We start from the raw sequence: 19,099 nt of genomic DNA, 5'->3' as shown, positions 1-19,099 counted from the left end.
AAGGAAGGAAAGAAGGAAGGAAGGAAAGAGGAAGTAGAATAGGATGAGTTAATGAATTAATATCCACCCCCAAATTCAAGGAATGGGACAGAGGAACACAATGAAAGAAGTGTAAAGGAGAAATAGAAGGGAATAGATTATTACACATCAGAAGGCACCCAAATGTCTATATATTAGAAGAGAAGATGGGATTATGGTAAACAACAATTGAACACTACTCCCTTTGGAACTAACTCAAACTGGAATAACAGTCACACTTAGCCAGCTATAAGAACCTACCTTATGATATAAGGAAGTAGGAGGGAAAAGGGAATAAGAAAAGGGAAAATGTAAAAAAATCAGAGCAAATTGAGGAGAGGAAGTGTTCTGAAGAAAAACTTTTATAAATAGGGAAAAGCTGAAAGGAGAGAGAGAAGGGTAAATAAGGGAAAAATAAGAGGGGGATAAACCAAAATTAGTAATCAGAACTGTGGATATGAATGGAGTGAACTTACATATAAAATGGAAAAGGAAAGCAGGACAGATTAAAAACCAGAATCACACAGCAATGTATAAAAAAGAAACAAATTTAAAGAGGAGTTATACACACAGAGTATGGCGAAGAATCATTTATCCTTTGGCCAGAGTTAATATTAAAAACAAACTAACAAATAACCAAGAAATAGGTAGCAATCAAAATCTCAAACAAAATAAAAGTACAACTTGATCCAAATCAAAAAAGATGAGCTGGGAAAACTACATCTTAACAAAAGGCACCATAGGCAATGAAACATCAGGGCTAAACTTTGTGTACTAAAGAGCATAGCATACAAATTACTAATGGAGAAGTTACATGAGTTACAGGAAGAAATGGATAGTAACATTATACTAAAGGGGGGGGGGGTACCTAAAACATCTCCTTTCCAAAGTAGAGAAATGCAACCAAAAATAAATAAGAAAAAAGTTAAAGAGGTAAGTAGAACTTCAGAAAAGATAGATATGATAGAACTCTGGATAAAACTGAATGAGAATAGAAAATAATATATATGTATATATGTATATATTATATACATATATACATTTTTTCTCAGTAGTACATTGAATCTTCACAAAAACTCATCATACAATAGGGCTTATAAACCTCACAACAAAATGTAGAAAAAAGAAAAATAGCAAGTGCATTTTTCAAACCATAATTCAATAAAAATCACATTCAACAAAAGTCAGAAAACTAAAAATTAATTGTAAACTAATCTCTTCCTAAAAAATTAAAGGGCCAAAGAACAAACCATAGACACAATAAATAATTTGATTATAAAGAATGAAGAGACAACATACTAAAATTTATCATATACAGGCAAAGCTGTATTTCAGGACATATTTTATCTCAAAAATCTAATATTAATAAAGTAGAGAAAGAACAGATCAATGAACTGGGCATGCAACTAAAAAGTTGAAAATAACTAATTAAAAATCTCTTACTAAAGATAATATTGAAAATTTAAATATTAAAAGAGAATAAATAAAACAAGAAGCTAATTTTAATAAAAAATAAAATAAAATAGATAAACTATTTAATCTGGTTCAAAAAAGGAGAGAAGGAAACCAAATTACTAGAATTAAAAATGAAGTTGGTGAATAAAACTCATAGGAGGAAGATATTAAAGTAGCAGCTATTTTATCCAATTATATGTCAACAAATTTGATAAGCTAAGAAAAATAAATGAATATTTACTATATATATATGTATGCATATATATATATAGAGAGAGAGAGAGAGAGAGAGCCTAGATTAACAGAAGAAAAAATAGAATACTTAAATTATCCCATCTCATCAAAAGAAATTAGAGAAGTCATCAATAAATTCCTTAAGAAAAAATTCCCAAAGTCACACGGATTCACAAATGAATTATACCAAGCATTTAAAGAAGAATTAGTCTCAAAACTATACAAAATATTTGGGTAAAAAGCTGAAAAAAACATCCTGCCAAGCTTCTTTTATAGCACAAATATGGTACTTCTACATAAACCAAAAAAACTAAAAAGAGAGAAAGGAAATTATAGACAAATCCCAGTAATGAATATTGATATGAACATTTAAATAAAATGCTAATGAAGATTGCAGTAATATATCACAATAATGCTATACTATGATCAGGTGGGTTTTACCCCAGCAATGCATAACTTCAATGTTAGGAAAACCATGAATATAATTGATTTCCATCAAAAACAAAACCAACTGAAATCGGATGATTTTCTGAATAGATGCAGAAAATAGCCTTTGAAAAAATGGAATATCCATTCCTATCAAAATACTAGAGAGTATAGGAATTAATGTAATATTCCATAAAATGACAAAAAATATATATCTAAAATCAGTAGCAGCCATTATGTACAATGGGAATAAGCAAGATTTCCCAAAAAGATTGAAATGAAAAAGGATGATTATCATCAATACTATGAATCAATATTGTGTTAGAAATACTAGCTACATCAATGTGAAGAAAAAGGAATTAAGGGAATTGGAATAGGCAATGCAGAATTAAACTACCACTCTTTGCAGATAATATGATGACATGCTTAGAGAATCCTAAGATCCAAGTTAAAAAACTAGTTGAAATAATTAACTTTAGCAAATTGCAGGATATAAAATAAAGCACACACAAATCATCAACATTTCTTTATATTACCCAAAAATATAGCAACAACAGAGAGAAAATAAATTCCATTTAAATTAATTTTAGATAATATGAAATACTTGGATGTCTACCTACCATGACAAAACTAGGAATTATATGAAGGCAATTAAAAACACTTCATAAAAATGAAGTTAAATCTAAACAATTGAAAAATATTAATTACTCACAGTTTGACCAAGCCAATGTAGAACTGAAATTAATATGTGTATTCAGTGCCATAGCAATTTAATTGTCCCAAAATTATTTGACAGTACTAGAATAATTAATAACAAATTTCATATATCAAGAAAGAAAAAAATATATATATCATATATATATATATCTTATATATCAAGGGAATCAAATGAAAAAGTGTGAAAGAAGTTAGCCTAGGAGTACCAGATTTCAAACTGTATTTATAAAGCTCTAGTATCAAAACTATCTGCTACCGGATAAAAAAAAAGAAATGGTAGAAATGTGGAATAGATTAAATACACAATACATAGTAGCAAATGGACATAGTTATTTAGTGTTTGATTAACCCATCCATCCAAGCTTAGACAAGGATTCATTATTTCACAAAAACTACTGGGAAAACTAGAAAAACTGGGAAAAAGTAGTCAGAGATTGGGTATAAACCAATATCTCACACATTTTGCTAAGTTAAGGTCAAAATTGATACATGATTTAGAAGTAAAGGATATTAACATTAGCAAAATAGGGGAGTATAGAATACCTGTCAAATCTATAGCTAAGGAAATATTTATGACCAAGCAAGAGATAGAATGTATTATAGGATATAAATAGATATTTTATTATATTAAATTAAAAAAGATTTTGCACAAAGAAAACACATACAACCAGGATTCAAGGAAAAAGAGAAAGCTTTGGAAATGTCTGTAAAAACATCTCTGATGAAGTCCTTTTTTCTCAGATATATAGAGAACTGACTCAAATAATTAAGAATACAAATCATTTACCAATTGATAAATAGTGAACAGATATGAACAGGCAGTTTTCAAATGAAGAAATAAAGGCTATATATATAAATGCTCTAAATCACTTTTCATCAGAAAAATGTAAATTAAAACAATTCTCTGGTACCAACTCACACCTTTCAGATCGGCTATTATGATAGAAAAAGAAAAGAATAAATTCGGTAGGGGATGTAGGAAAATTGGGACACTAATGCATTGCTGGTTGAGTTGTGAACTGATCCAACCAATCAAGAGAGCAATTTAGTACTATGCCCAAAGGACTTTAGAACTGTACATACCCTTTAATCCAGGGATACCACTACTAGTTCTCTATCCCAAAAAGATTTTAAAAATGGGAAGAGACCTGTTGGTATAAAAATATTTGTAGCAGCTCTTTTTGTGTTGGCAAAGAATTGGAAATTGAGGGAATACCCATCAAGTGGGAAAGGCTGAGCAAGTTGTGGCATATGATTATAGTAGAATACTACTGTGCTATAAGAAAAGATGAGAAGAGTGATTGAAGAAAAACATGGAAAGATCTACATGAATTGATAAAAAGTGAAATGAACAGAACCAGGTGAACTTTGTATAAAGTAATAGCAATATTATATAAAGGACATTTATGAATTTAGCTATTATTAGCAATACAGTGACACCATAAAATCCTCAAGGACTCATGATGAAAAATGCCATCAAACTCCCTAAAAATAATTGATGGATTATGATTGAGGACTGAGGCATATTTTATTTTACTTAATTTTTCATCTTTCTTTCATTTTTTCAAATTTGCTTTTTAAAATGACTAATAAGGGAAAATATTTCACACTACTAAACATGAAAAATCAATATCAAATTGCTTGCAATCTCATGAAGAGAGAAGAGGAGGGAAAGAGGAAAGCTAAGAATTTGACTCAAAAAAAGGTTCAAATTGTTTCCTCATATAATTAAAACAATAAAATATATTAAAGTTTGGAAGGGATTGTTGGGAAAGCATATTTAAATTCTGCTTTATTCTGTCATCCTGATTCCTTTCCAAGAAATCTTATATGTTTGCATTTTGACAAGTTGGCAAGACCTAAACAGCCAGCTTCATGCAATGGAAAGAAATAAAACTTCAGCATTAAAAATGCTTGACTCAAAATCCTGCCTATCACTTATTCTGGTTTTATGATAACAATTGAGTCACTTCAACTCTCAGTGCCCTGAAAATATGCTCTAATGCAAATATTATTAACCCAGTGGCCATAGTTCCAAAGTAGTACATTGATAGATTTCAGGAGGTCATTGAATGTTAATAATAATTATAATAATATGATCAGATTAGTTTATAATCCTATGCATTTCACCTTCTAAGTTAAAAACATTCTAAATAAGATGTCCATAGGCTTTAGAGATTGTCAAAGGGTCCACATCTCTCCCCCACCCCTCTCTCTGTGTCTCTCTGTCTCTCTGTCTTTCTGTCTCTTTCTTGCACATGCACATACACACAGAAATTCAAGAATCCATGTTTAAAAACTAAATTCCAGGAAATTTCCAATTTTCATCAGCGGAAAGTATTTCCACATCTGGAATTTCTTTATGCTGATCTGATCTCAGACTTTTACTGAATCAATGCACAAGAAAACTTAACTAAGCTTGCAAAACAAAAGGCATTAGACAAAAAGAAATAATTTTAATTATATAATTTTAGATACCAACAGTATAATAAGGAAATTTTTAGGGATCAGAGGGATCAAATAGGGAGGATATTTAGATAGTGCCGACAGAGATTCTTTTATGTTTTTAAAAAAAAAATATTCTATTGCAAGTGGTGTTTGCTATCCTGTTAAAAGTTTAGTTCTTTGTTCTTTTGAAGAGCAATTCTAATAGACCACATACCATCTACAAAATTGGTCTATTCTTCAGTTCTGTTAGAGTAATGGGTAAGATTTTTTTTAACCGATATGGCTTTGGCACTAGTGTTGATATGCTCAAACAGTGCTAGCTCATTACTATTCAATGCATCAATGGCTATTCCTCCAATTACTTTGACAACCTGAGTAGCCTTGCTCTTCAAGTTGTCTTGGAATCATTGATCCCAAGACCAAAGGATAAATGTTCAGAATGGCCTCCCTGATTAAAGTTGTCTTCCTTCTCTGGCATCTGAGTGATGTAAAAACTATTTAACACTGTGCACATCAGAGACCATTGTCAATATACAATTTTATCTACTCTCATTCCCCTGCACATATTCGGGATGGGGAGAAACAAAAACTAATTTTCTCTTTTTTACTTCAGAAAAAAATTGTAAGAAATTCTTCCTTATGCAAATCTCCAGTTCTTTAAACCAGATTGTTTACATTTTTTACAAATTAATCTGTCTAATTGCTACTTCCTACCATTATATTCACTTTCTTAGTATTTACTTTTTAACATTTACATATATTAACACTGAGGACTAGAGATTTGCTTTGTAAAATTTACAAACATTTATTAAGGGGTTACAGTGTTCCATGTAGGTGGTAATTATTGGGGATACAAAGACCTAAACAGTACCTGCTCTCAAGGAACTTCTTTTATAATGGAGAGACTACATAAAAAGAATTAGATACATTTAAAATACATGCAGAGATGGAGGAGAGTCATAGATATTTGAAATACTGTGATTATTCTACTAAAAAAATATATTAATATCAACAACATTGTTAATCAATCAGTACATGCCAAGGTTTCAGATAAACATTTTTGAGTTATTTTACAATAAAAAATAGTTGCAGCAAATTTTCAAATTCTTAATTACAGTTAGAAATCAGTCATTTACCCATCAGGAAGTTGGTTTATACATGTATCAGAAATTACATGAGAATACATTCAGAATCCATCATGTCTCCTATGGTGAGATCCATGTGAATTCTAACATATTCAGAATCATTTTCCATCTTGAAAATAATTTGTGTTTTCTCTCTCTCTTTCTGTCTCTGTGTCTGTCTGTCACACTTTTTTTTACTTCAAATGACAATATTCTTATTAAGGAAATGGTCTTCTATGGCATGTGTTTAGATTTATTGAAACATACCTCATTTTACTTATAGATGATATAAGAAACTTATAGAGGATATAAGTTTAAATCATGACATTTCTACTTATTACCTGTGTGATCTAATAGAAATCACAATATTGCTGGGCTTAACATGAAGGTATTGGAAAATATTCTTTCTTGCAGCTCTAAATCTATGATCTATATTATCCCTTGCTTCTGGATCAAGATCATTTTCTACATTTTTTTAATCATTAATCAATCAACTGATTCCCCTGGCTGCTTATTTAACTCCATATTATAAAGAGGCCAATTTAATATATCAAACACACAACATATATAATGAAATCATAGACAGATAGATAGATAGATAGATAGATAGATAGATAGATAGATAGATAGATAGATAGATTGCTAGATAGATGAGATAAAGATAGAGATATGTTTGTATGTTTCTCTCCAGGATCCAATGTCACTCTTCTTGTTATTCAACACAGTGTGGGTTCCATATGAATACTATACACAAGAACCACTTTAAACTATTTTTTACTAGAGCTTCCAGATGAGTTTCTTATACATTATTTATTTTTCTTTCTTTCTACATGATGAGCAAAGGATGAGGACACATCATCCCAACAAAGGACTGAATAGGAAGAGGCCACTGTAGCATCAGGTCAGGACCCTATAAAGGGATGGTGAAGAAAAAGTAACCAGCCTGTTCATAGTAATTTGAAACATTTACTACATCTCTTCACTTTCCTGGGAGATTTTCAATTGATTTTATGTACTTCCTACATTCAAAGGAAGCTTTACTGTATTTTAAAAAATTTAATATCCTTTTCCTGCAGTTCTCTACCCAATAATGGGAATGAGAAGGAGATTTCAGTTCCCCAATAACTTAGTTATGAGTTAATGTGTCCTTTAGATTTGGTCCTATATAGAAGAATGCTGCTTCTCTAGGGAAAAAGAAGCTTCATTCTTAGACATATAGTTGGTATGGTCAATCTCCAATAATACTTTCCATCTGTGGAAAAAGCCCATTCAGAGTCTTTCTCTAGGGACTCCACCAAGGACCTTTCAGGCAATTCTGTTCTGTAAGAAGCAAAGTAGGCCAGCGGTTTAGACCATGTACCTTGCCCAACAAGCAAGACCTTCTACTACATTTTTTACCAACAGCTAGAGTGCCTAGTTAGAACTTCATTTCTGATCTATGATCTCTATGTAGATCTCCCTCAGCTAACAGACTCAACACAAATGTGTGGGAAGAATGATTCTGAAACATGATTCTCAGAGGGAGGCCCAGAAACTGTTCACAGTTCTAGGCTATTATGATTTATTCATCTGGGATCCTTTGATTGGCATACTTTCTTCTTCCCTTCCCCCTATCTAGTCCTCAAATATGTCTGCATTCAATGGACCCTAATATTTGATCTAACATTTATGCAGTTTCTTGACTTTTAAAATTTGACCTCATCTTCAGACAGACAGCCTCTGGCAGCCCTGTTTCTTTCATTTATGTCCTTGGTCCAAGTCTCTTCACTGTCCAGACTTGACAGCCTCAAGACTTTCTATTTGCATATCCTCCTGTAAATGCTTGAACTGCTTAACATGAGGACCCAAGGGGCTCTCTGGAAATTTCCTCTCTTGCAAGCTTGTTGACCCCTGTCTGATGAAGTTCATTTAAAATATATATAGATCTTGACTTGTCTTGGTCTATGTAAGATTAATTAGGAAAGAAGTTTGATGAATCTCTTTCTATGCATTTGCATCTAAGTCTCTACACTAAACAGAGAAATTAACCAATATTTAAATGGGATTTTACAAACCTAGTTGTTTGTGGGATTTCACAAAATGGTAGGATTGTTTGTATCTCAACTCTATTATATTTTGGAAATAATTCCTTCTGTTCTTGGCCAAGTGAAAAACTTCCTAGGAGCCAGGGAAACAAAAGAAAATGATCTAGGAAAAGGCAACAAAAGTATGTAATTCCTAGAATCTAGGTATTCTAAAGCAAAATTCCACAATATTGACAGATTTTTACAAAATTAGAATGATGCATAAATGCAGTACTTCCTCAGCATTTCATCTGAAAAACAACTTTAATTTCCATTAAAATTATAAGCACAGGAATTAGAGTTGAGACATCAAGTCATCTAGCCCAGCCTCCTAATATTGCAGGTGAGTAAGCAGAGCCCTAAAATAATAACAAACCACAGAATGGATTAGTAAAAAAGTGGAAAAATCATAGCCCCAAAGAAGGGTAAGTTCTGCAAACAATAGAGTCTGGCCATATGGCAAACATGGTAGGAAGCCAATGGCTAGTACTCCAAGAACTCCATTGGAATATGAACAATGTCAAGAGAAGGAGAAAAATGCCTCTAGCAAGCAGATTGTGAGAATGTCTTGTATCAAATCAATTGGAGTACATGGAAAAGAGTCTCTGGCAGTATGGATGGTTGTGGAAGTGTTATTATGGATTGAAGGGGAGACCCACATTAATGAGATCACAGGATAAATTAAGTACTGAATTTGTAAAGGGTGGAAATAGCTTTGCCTGCAATCAGCCATTCTCCTACTGTGGATATTTAGAAAAAAGATTTTCTTGTCTTCATTAATAAAACCTTTTAATGATAATAGGAGTTGAGACATAAAGACAATGATCTTTTCATTAGATAAAAAAATACCTGAGTAGGGATATTTTTTGTCTTATTCCACATTCTTCCTTTTCATATAAAGTAGACTCTTGTTTGCTTCCCATTCAACTATTCCATTTTTCTGTGGTCATCCTCCCTAACTGAGATTCATTTCTTTCTCATAACTATGCAATAAAATTCTTCCCATCTTTACATGCCACTCATTCCACCACTTTTCCTAGTTAAAGTGATCTTACCTTCTCCAAATTTTCCTAAAATACTCTAAAAGCTAACTCCTGGGTCTTTCATTCATTCCATTGCATTGATAGCAAAGCAGATGTTTTCATTTGTAATTCTTTTTTTGGAAACTATAGTTTTCTGGCAGATAGTGATACTATCTACATCCATACTTATATTACTCATATCTACATCAATCTAAATTTATATTTATATTTAAATTCTGTGTATTTCAGGAGCTGGCAAATGGAAATTGAACATGTTGGAGTTGAGTAAATGATACTGGAGCAGCATAACATGCCAACAGGATTTTCTTTTTCTTTTCTTTTTGTTTTGGTGGGGAGTGAGGAGAAAAAAAGGAGAATTCCTTCCTTCAACAGTATGTTACAGTCCCAGTGTGGAAATGTTCTCTACTGATTCAGATCTTTAAATCTTCTTCAATTTAAGTGTTATCTAGAGTTGTCTGGGCATACTTAGAAGCCTAGAGATTTCCCCAGGGTTACATAGATTGAATTTCTCAGACAGGACTTGAATTCACATCAAGCTCAAACCTTTATTGAGTACAGTGTCTAATGTCTCATTTCCTGCTGTAGGAAACCTTTTTTTTAAATTTTGGTAAGAGAATATATCGTGATATTTTTCTCATTTGCTCATATTTCAAATGCATTCTGAATTTTTCAAACCTTTTTTTTTCCTTTCAGGAAGCAATTTGTCAGTTGTGGCAAAGTGAAAATCAACAGTGAATTTTAACTTAGGGAAGAATCATTATACTTTTTTGAAATTTAAAGAAATTAATCTTTATACTTTGGATAATTTACAGTTTAATCAGTGTGGGTACTCCTTTCTCCATTGTTGTAATAAAATTTATTTATCTTTTGTGTTTTCTATTCTCCTTGTAATTATTCAATCTGTCTGAGGAGAGAAATCATACACTATCAATAGAAATATTGTTTAGATGACTTATAATTCTTGAAGTAGATAAAAGAAAGCAATTGTAATTGCAAGAAATGATTTTTAGATTTTCCAAGTATTGTATTAATAGCCAACCTTAAATTCTTGAATTTCTTTCATGATTGACACAGCCATACTTACTTTTTTGACTTATGTCCCTCTTTATGAAGATAGCCTTAGCATTAGATTTTTAATTCTATCATATTGCTCTGCTTAGGAATTTTACATTCAGCATTCATCTTTAGTTTTCTTCATTTATAAAATGGGAATTATAACAATATCCCCTACTTCATAGGACTATTGTGAAGTAGCAATAATATCATACTTATGATATGATTAGGAAACCTTATAGTACCATACAAGTATCAGTTCTTATGATTTATTTGCCCCCCAATCAATAATCTCAGTGAAGGAAATTATAATTACCAGCATCATTCGCTCCTCTTTTCTCTGTGACTAATATGCTTTGTGCAGGCCCCCTGCTCTGCCACATTCTCTTTCAGAAATCATAAACATAGAGGCAAACTTATCTATGCCCTTGACACTACTAAGCTCTATTCAAACTGAATCAGCTCTCAATCTCACTAACTCTATGCTGATGTAAGCTCTGTAGTGGGCTCTAGCAATAAAGCTAGGAACAATTCTCAGGACCATGGTCAGATCTCCAAAAATAAAAATGGTGCCACTGAGGCAAAATCAATCTGATAACTATACCATTTGGAGCATAGTCAGTTCAAAATAAAGTCCAAGGTGGGAGTATAAACAAGTTCAAAGTTAGTTTACAGAGGTGAAGATATCAAAGGATAAAATAATGCAGGCATTCTAGAGATATTTTATGTCTCCTAGAGATGTGGGTAGTAGTACTCATATGTCTCTGAAGATTTTCCAGGCAAGCTACAGAATTGCAGAGGGAATAAGAACAAAAGAGTCTTTCTCAGAAAAGGATCTTATTCCCTGATAGGAAACTCCAGCCACTATTTATCTGCCCTGGTACAAAACCTCATTCATTCCATGTTAGTAAAACTCTGTGGTGGTGGTGCCTATCTAAGAAGGAAATACAAGGGTATCACTATCTCTTAGTAAGCTCACCAGGTTCCTCAATTCTATTCATTTCCTGTCTTTTCTTTTACATTGAAAGCCGTACTCATCATAACTAATACCATTCCATCTGGGATGCAGGTCAATTTGGAACTTCCATTTAGCACTTTTTTCAGGATCCCTTATTCTCCTAACATCCCTTAGATACCACCTCATATGGAATTGTGATCACTCCACTTTCTTAGTACCTCAGCAACTGCAAGAGGAGAGGAATGTGATCTCTTACATCCACAGCAACACTTAAATCATTTTTCTACCTAACTCCATCATATGATAACCCAGCTGACATTACCCAGCTAATGATTTTAGATTTCCCAGAAAATAGTGGTTACTACTTAGTTCAAACTATTTTGTTGTCATGGGTGTTTGGAAGTAATAGTAGATATCTGTCTATGCTCTGAAAACTGGGATTGGGGCAGGGGAAAGTCTATGTGATTGTCTGGAATACTGACTGAAGATGATGTAAGGATGATGTCACTAGACATCACTACAATAAAATGCTAATATAATTATTGGTGTTATCTTTTTTTTCACTGACAGGTCTGGGTTCAAGTTCTGACAACTTCATTCAGGTTTTATAGTTTGGGGACAAGTTTTTTTTTAATTCTTAGTGACTTTTGCACCTGGTAAAACTAGTTAGTTGTGAAGAAATTGCTCATCTGCATTGATTGATTGAATTTCTACTTCTGCTACAATCACCATCACCACTACCAATACCAACACCACCACCATCACTACTACCACTTCTCTTCCTCCTCCTCCTCTTCCTCTTCTTCTTTATTTTACTGCTGTTGCTGCTGCTGCTGCACTACTACTACTACTACTACTACTACTACTACTACTACTACTACTACTACTACTACTACTACTATCAACATTCACTCTTTTTTCTCCTATTTTTACTACTACTGATGTTATTGCTATTCCTACTACTTGTCTCAAATTGGATTGACCATAAAATGAAAAATAGAGATTATAGGTGTGCTCTACATATAGACTTAGCATACTTTCTAAATTTTTCTTGAGTTAACATTGTTCTACAATATCCATAATGATCTAATATTGGCTGAAACTTTTCAGAAAGGCAGTATTATCCAACCAAGCTGAGATGCTGAATTAAATTACCGCTGACTACAAAAGCAATTATAGCTCATGGGTTTGCTCTTTGCTCAAGACCCCTCAAGTATAAGGAAACAGGCCTGAATTGATGTCCACAGATCAAAGTAAAATTTATGCTCCACAAGCAAAACCTATGAAAATGTAACTACTCACTCTTATGTTTCCAGAATTTCAAATTTCAAAATTCCTTAGAGTTTATATTCATTGATCCTCTAATTTTGTGGATGAAGAAATTGAATTTCATGGAGGTGAAATCTTGCCTGGAGCAATGAATATAACTACCAGAGTCAGGATTTGAACTTTAGTCTTGGGATTTATAGGATATTATGGTTGTAATGTACTTTTAAATCCAGAGCTCCTTAATTTCTATGTTCATTGAAATTAGAAAGTCCATTGATTGAAATTTGCACAAAAATATTTCTACAATTCATTTTTACAAAGAAAATGATTACATTTTGAACCTATGCCTATGCTTAACTATTTATTAGCCTTTTTGTCAGCATAGAAATCCCTACTCAGTCACAAACAAGCTATTAAAAGCATCATTTGTGGGGGAAAATCAACAAGAAGACAGCACACAAGACAGTGCTAGCTTTCTAGAAACCCAGCAACTTAATGATCTGGTAAAAGAGCAAAGGAAGCCACACAATTATCATAAAGAAGCTCTTATGAGGCTCATGAGATTTGACCCATCAATAGGCAAAAAAACAACCTGAAAGTGATCATTTTAAAATATCTTCAGATACATTTCCAATCTTAGCACATTGCTATCTAGTGAGTTTACCAAGAAAACAATAGTTGTTTGAGCTTCATAAAACTAAATCTTTATCATGTTCCACCCATTCATCCTCCAGAGGATCAAGTAGTCCCAAAGAGGTTTGTTTTAGGTCAAATAACTAGATAAGAGCAGAGCTCAGATTAGAATGTACTCATCCTGGAAATCATTGTTGTTTTAATTATTTGATATCCAATAAACATTTATTAAGAATTTTCTGATTATTTCCAAATTACATAAATACATGCCCACCATCAGGCTCTGAGCTGTCTGAGAGCCTGATACAAAGTGGGCACTTAATAAATAGTAATTAACTTATTGACAACATTTTCAAGAAACAAAGAGAATTGAAGACAAAAATTAAAAACATTCCTTGCAATAAAAATTGCATACTATGTTTGAAAAAAGTAAATATATGCATGTGTATGTGTATAGAATCTATTTGAGAAAGAAGAAGCCAGTATTACAACTAAAAGAATAAGCAAATCTTTGCAAAAGGAAGCTCTTCATGAGTTGAACTTTGCATGAAGCTAAAGCTTCTCACAAGCAAGTGATGCTGAAGAAATATCACAGAGTATTCTGGAAATGAAGAGACAGCCTGTACATAGGGATGGCAGAAGAAAATGGGATATTCTGTATTTGGTTCAGTAAAAAGACCAGATTGGCTGGAACATAAATTTCAGGAAAGAGGAAATTATAATATATTCCAGGAAATATGAGCTAGAGGAAGATTGTAAAGGACTTCCCCAATCTAAGAGAGAAGAGTAATGCACTAGAATTGTTTGAACAGGGGAATGACATCTTCAGAACTGTTTCTAATGGATAAAATATCTATTAAGCACATAGGTAGAGGTTGGAAAGAGACTCAGGAGAAAAAGACCAATTTTGGAGGGTATTATAGTAGTCTAAGAGAGAGAGGATGAAAGTCTGAATTTGGGCAGTAACTGTATGAATACAATTAAGTGAAAGGCTAAAGATGCAGAAAGATTAAAATGATATTTTTTAACATAAAGTGTGAGGGAAAGGAAGACTCAAAGACAATTTGAGCTTGTGGAACTATCTGATTTGGAGGTTAATAGAAACTCTCAGCAGAAATAAAAGTTATGAGGATAGAAGGAATTATGCAAAATATAAGGAGCTCTGTCTTAAAGATGATTTGAGATGTCTAGAAGACCTCTGATTGGACTTGCCCTAATTGGATAGGTAAAGAACACCAAGACAGATGGAACTGAAGTCAGGAAGACTCATCCTCCTGAGTTCAAATCTGAGTTCCTTGCTGTGTGACCTTGTCACTTAACCCGTTTGCCTCAGTTTCGAAATCTTTAATATAAATATAACTGAAATGCTATATTCTCATGGTTTTTGTGTGATCAAATGAGACAATATTTATAAAGTGCTTTTAATAGTGCTTGGCACAGAGTGTTATAAAATGTTAATTGCTGTTATTACTATTACTCTTATTATTATCACCCATTATTCAGTTGAAGATTCAGAAGTACAGAAAAAATAAAAGTGGGGCTAAATTGGTTATTCTCCTTTGTATTCAAAGAGCAGCAAAATGATGCTATGTTATTGAGGTCAATGTATAGTGAATTTATCTGATATTGGCTGATCAGACCACTTGCAAACTAGGAAGGTTTGGGGAAAAATAGTCTGTATACATATTTGGAATGGATAAGTTTCTAAATTTGTGAATCTCACATTTGTGGAGCTACATATATGCCTAGGAATTGTCTTCAATGAAATTAAACAAATTTGCCCATAAATAAAAATTCCCATAAATCCAACCAAAAAGAAGGAAGAAAAGGAATCTCAGGAAAGATAATAAAAGATTCAGTAGTAGAATATGGGTTAAGATTCCATAAAGGAGGGGGCAGCTGGGGGTAGCTTAGTGGATTGAGAGTCAGGCCTAGAGACGGGAGGTTCTAGATTCAAATCTGACCTCAGACACTTCACAGCTGTGTGACCCTGGGCAAGTCACTTGACCCCCATTGCCCACCCTTATCACTCTTCCACCTAGGAGCCAATACACTGAAATTATAAGGGTTTAAAAAAAGTAAAAAAAAAAGATTCCATAAAGGAGAAAACTTCATCTGGTAGGAAAGGGGAGAATTAGGAAAGACCATGTCATAAAAAGGCAGAGAGAAATATTCAAGAGGATATAGGGGGTGATGTAGTTGTGGTCATCAATGGCAAATGTGACAAAAATGTCCAGAAGAATGAATGCTAAAAAAATCCATCACATGTGACCATTAAAAATCACTGATAATTGATGGAGGGATTATTTTCAGTTAATATTTTTTAATTTAAAATAATAATTGTTTTCAGGAAAGTTCCATTAAATTCCCATATAATATTGGAATGAGACAGCAGTCATTTCTCTCCTTTGACAAATAAACATATGCTTATTCACCATAATTACCCCCATTTTTATAGACCTTAAGGTTTCCTACATGTTTTTCATGTGTGCTCTCTCTTCATATTCAGAACATCTTGTGATTTTATAATCTGAATCTTATAGACAAGGAAGCTGTGGAAAAGTAAAATGAATTTACTTGCTCAGTTTGTAGACCTAGTACCTGATGGAGATCCCAACTAAAGCCTTTCTAAATCTAGGTCAGGTACTGTCTGTTATTTCAAAGATGTTATATTGTAATTGCTGTTTTTGCATCAAAATTATAAATTATCATGTCAGTTTAAGAAACAATCAAATATAAATATATATTGTGTTAAAGCAAGAGCCAAAACTCTACTATATGTGTTTATAAATATAAATGCTAAGCAATCATGTATAAATTCTCTGCTACTCATGTTGGTTCTTCACCAGCCAGCATGGCACCATCTCTACATGGAACCATCAGTTACAGAAAATGGAAAAAAAAATTGCATGTTGTGGATAAGTTCACTTACCTTGGAAGTACACTTAGCAGGGGTGTCCACATAGATGATGAGGTTATTGCACACAGTGGCATAGCTAGCTCAGTGTTTGGGAAGCTCTGAAGGAAGGTGTGGGAAAGAAAAGGTATTAGCCTGCCAACCAAATTGAAGGTCTGTAGAGCCACTCTGCTGACCTAATTATGATATGCCTGTGAAACCTGTAAATTATACCAGCATCATACAAGAAAACTGAATTAATTCTATTTGAATTGTCTTGGGAAGATTCTGATGATAACCTGGCAAGTTCATGTATCTGACACCTTGCAATCCTTTCTCAATCTGAACTGGCAAGCATTCTGACTCTAATATGGAGAATACAAGTATTGCCATGGACTGGTCTTTTTGTTCCAATACGATACATGTTTGCCTAAAAACCCATTTTACAGAGGACTCACAGAAGGCAAGCACCTATATGGAGTCAGAAGAAATGGTGCAAGGTAGCTCTCAAGGTATCTCTGAATAACTTTAGGATCAATTGTGAGACATGGGAGGCAGTGGCACGGTACCATCCTGCAGAACACATCCACATCAAAGAAGGTGTGTTCTAGAAATGCAGAATTTTAGTAGCTCAAAGGAAACACAAGACATAAAAATTTAGAGACAACTCTGTCTCAAACTTTCACATGGGCTCTTTGTGAGCAACCTGTGGTAGATTCTTCCAAGCTTTTATTGGTCTAATCAGCCACAGTCAGGAACACTATACATTGACCTCAACATACTAATGCCGTATTGGTCCTCTTTGAGAACTATAACCATTTTAAATATAAATATGTAAGTTAGAAATATACAATCCATATATACACGGACACACATGGGCAATATACATATACATAGTATATTTTGTATGTGTGAATAATGTTATATCCACCAAGCAGCATATATGTGTATAAGTATATATGTGGAAAGAGAAAGAGAGAGAGAGAGAGAGAGAGAGAGAGAGAGAGAGAGAGAGAGAGANAGAGAGAGAGAGAGAGAGAGAGAGAGAGAGAGAGAGAGAGAGAGAGAGAGAGAGAGAAAGTCTATTCTGGGTTAAAGAAAGAGTCATGTACAAACACACACACACACACACACATAGTTTTCATTATTTTATTGAATGACTAGGTGTGATCCATTACTCCAAGAGAGACAATATTTAAATGCCCAATGTCCCTATGAGAAAGCCCATGATGCACTATAATTAGACAAAACATTTTTCAAACAGGTTTATTGGTACATAAGCAATGTAGTTCCTCAGACTTTTTCCCTTAGAAAATCTGTGTTTGGAGATAATGTTCTAATTAACCTAATTGCTACCACCGGCCTGAACTGTAGCTTCAGCTGCAAAATGCCATGGCAACTGAGAGAGGAGGTAGTGAGGTTAGTGTGTGTTATTTCTCCAAAATAGCTCTTTATTATAGGAAATAAGAAGGTAAAACTTCTCAATAAGATTAAGCTTGAACTAGAAAAACTAAGAGATTCTCTGTCTCTCTCTCCCCTTCTGTCTCATAAATTAAGCATCTCAGTTTCAATTAGTATAGCCATCATAATAATGTTCCCCAGCAATGTTTGCCTTTCCTGTCTAGAACAAGACTGTGCTCAGGGGACTTAGGCTAAATCTTTGAATATTAATTTCTTGGATTTTAGGTAAGAGCATTTTTACATGGTAAGCTACAGATTGAGAAGAATCATCTTGATCATCAAAAAGTATGCTAAGATATGAATCAACAGGGGCTTGGGGAGTCATTTCTTCAGCTTAAGGCCACAATGAAACCAATTTCATAAAAATGATTGTCAATGGATAATTTTTTCTTTATCCTGGGACTCCCTTCTAGGAGCATAGGGCCACAACCAGTAGGCAATGGGACACACAGTCGCTCAGGGTCACCCAGCTGGGAAGTGCCTGAGCCCAGACTTGAACCTAGGACCTTTCATCTCTAGGCCTGGCTCTCAATCCACTGAGCTAGCCCAGCTGCCCCTACTTTAGGTTGCAGTTTCTTTAGCAGATGTAGTTTTTACAGGGTGGGGTTGCTAGCCCCACGCCCAACCCTCCTCCTTTTTTCATCCGGGCTAGGGACCGTCCTTGGCCCAGGAGTGGTAAGGGTGGGCAGTAGGGGTCAAGTGACTTGCCCAAGGTCACACAGCTGGAAGTGTCCGAGGCCGGACTTGAACCTAGGACCTCCAGTCTCTAGGCCTGGCTCTCAATCCACTGAGCCACTCAGCTGCCCCATCATATCAATGGATAAATGCCTGAACAAAATGATTTTAAAAGAGCCAGTACATTTAGAGAGAAAGAAAATGAGGAGGGAATTCACAATCACAAAGAAAATTCTTATATTCTTCATTAAAGTCTTTTCCCAGGACTTCATTAAAGGCTATAATGTCAGATAATAAAACTTGTGAGGTCTCCCTAATTTGGGAGGGTATATTATTTGACTTATGATCACATCATCATAGAGTTAGAGCTCTAAGGGACCTCAGATATCATCCATTCAACTCCTTTGTTTTAAAAATTAAGATAGTTAAAAAACTAAATGCCTACATTCAATAATGGAGGTAGGTTCTCAATTGAGATCTTCTGACTCTAAACACAGGGTTTCTTCAATTCTAGCATGGCACACTCTCTGTTTCACTGAGCTGCCTCTCCTGTAATCATAAAAAGGGAAATTGTTTTCTCCTTAAAAATATTTTCCAACTCTAAGTCCTGATGGCTATGCCATTGT

This window comes from Gracilinanus agilis, chromosome 3 (genome assembly GCF_016433145.1).
Source record: "Gracilinanus agilis isolate LMUSP501 chromosome 3, AgileGrace, whole genome shotgun sequence".
Lineage (NCBI taxonomy): Eukaryota > Metazoa > Chordata > Mammalia > Didelphimorphia > Didelphidae > Gracilinanus > Gracilinanus agilis.
This window is presented reverse-complemented; position numbering follows the sequence as displayed.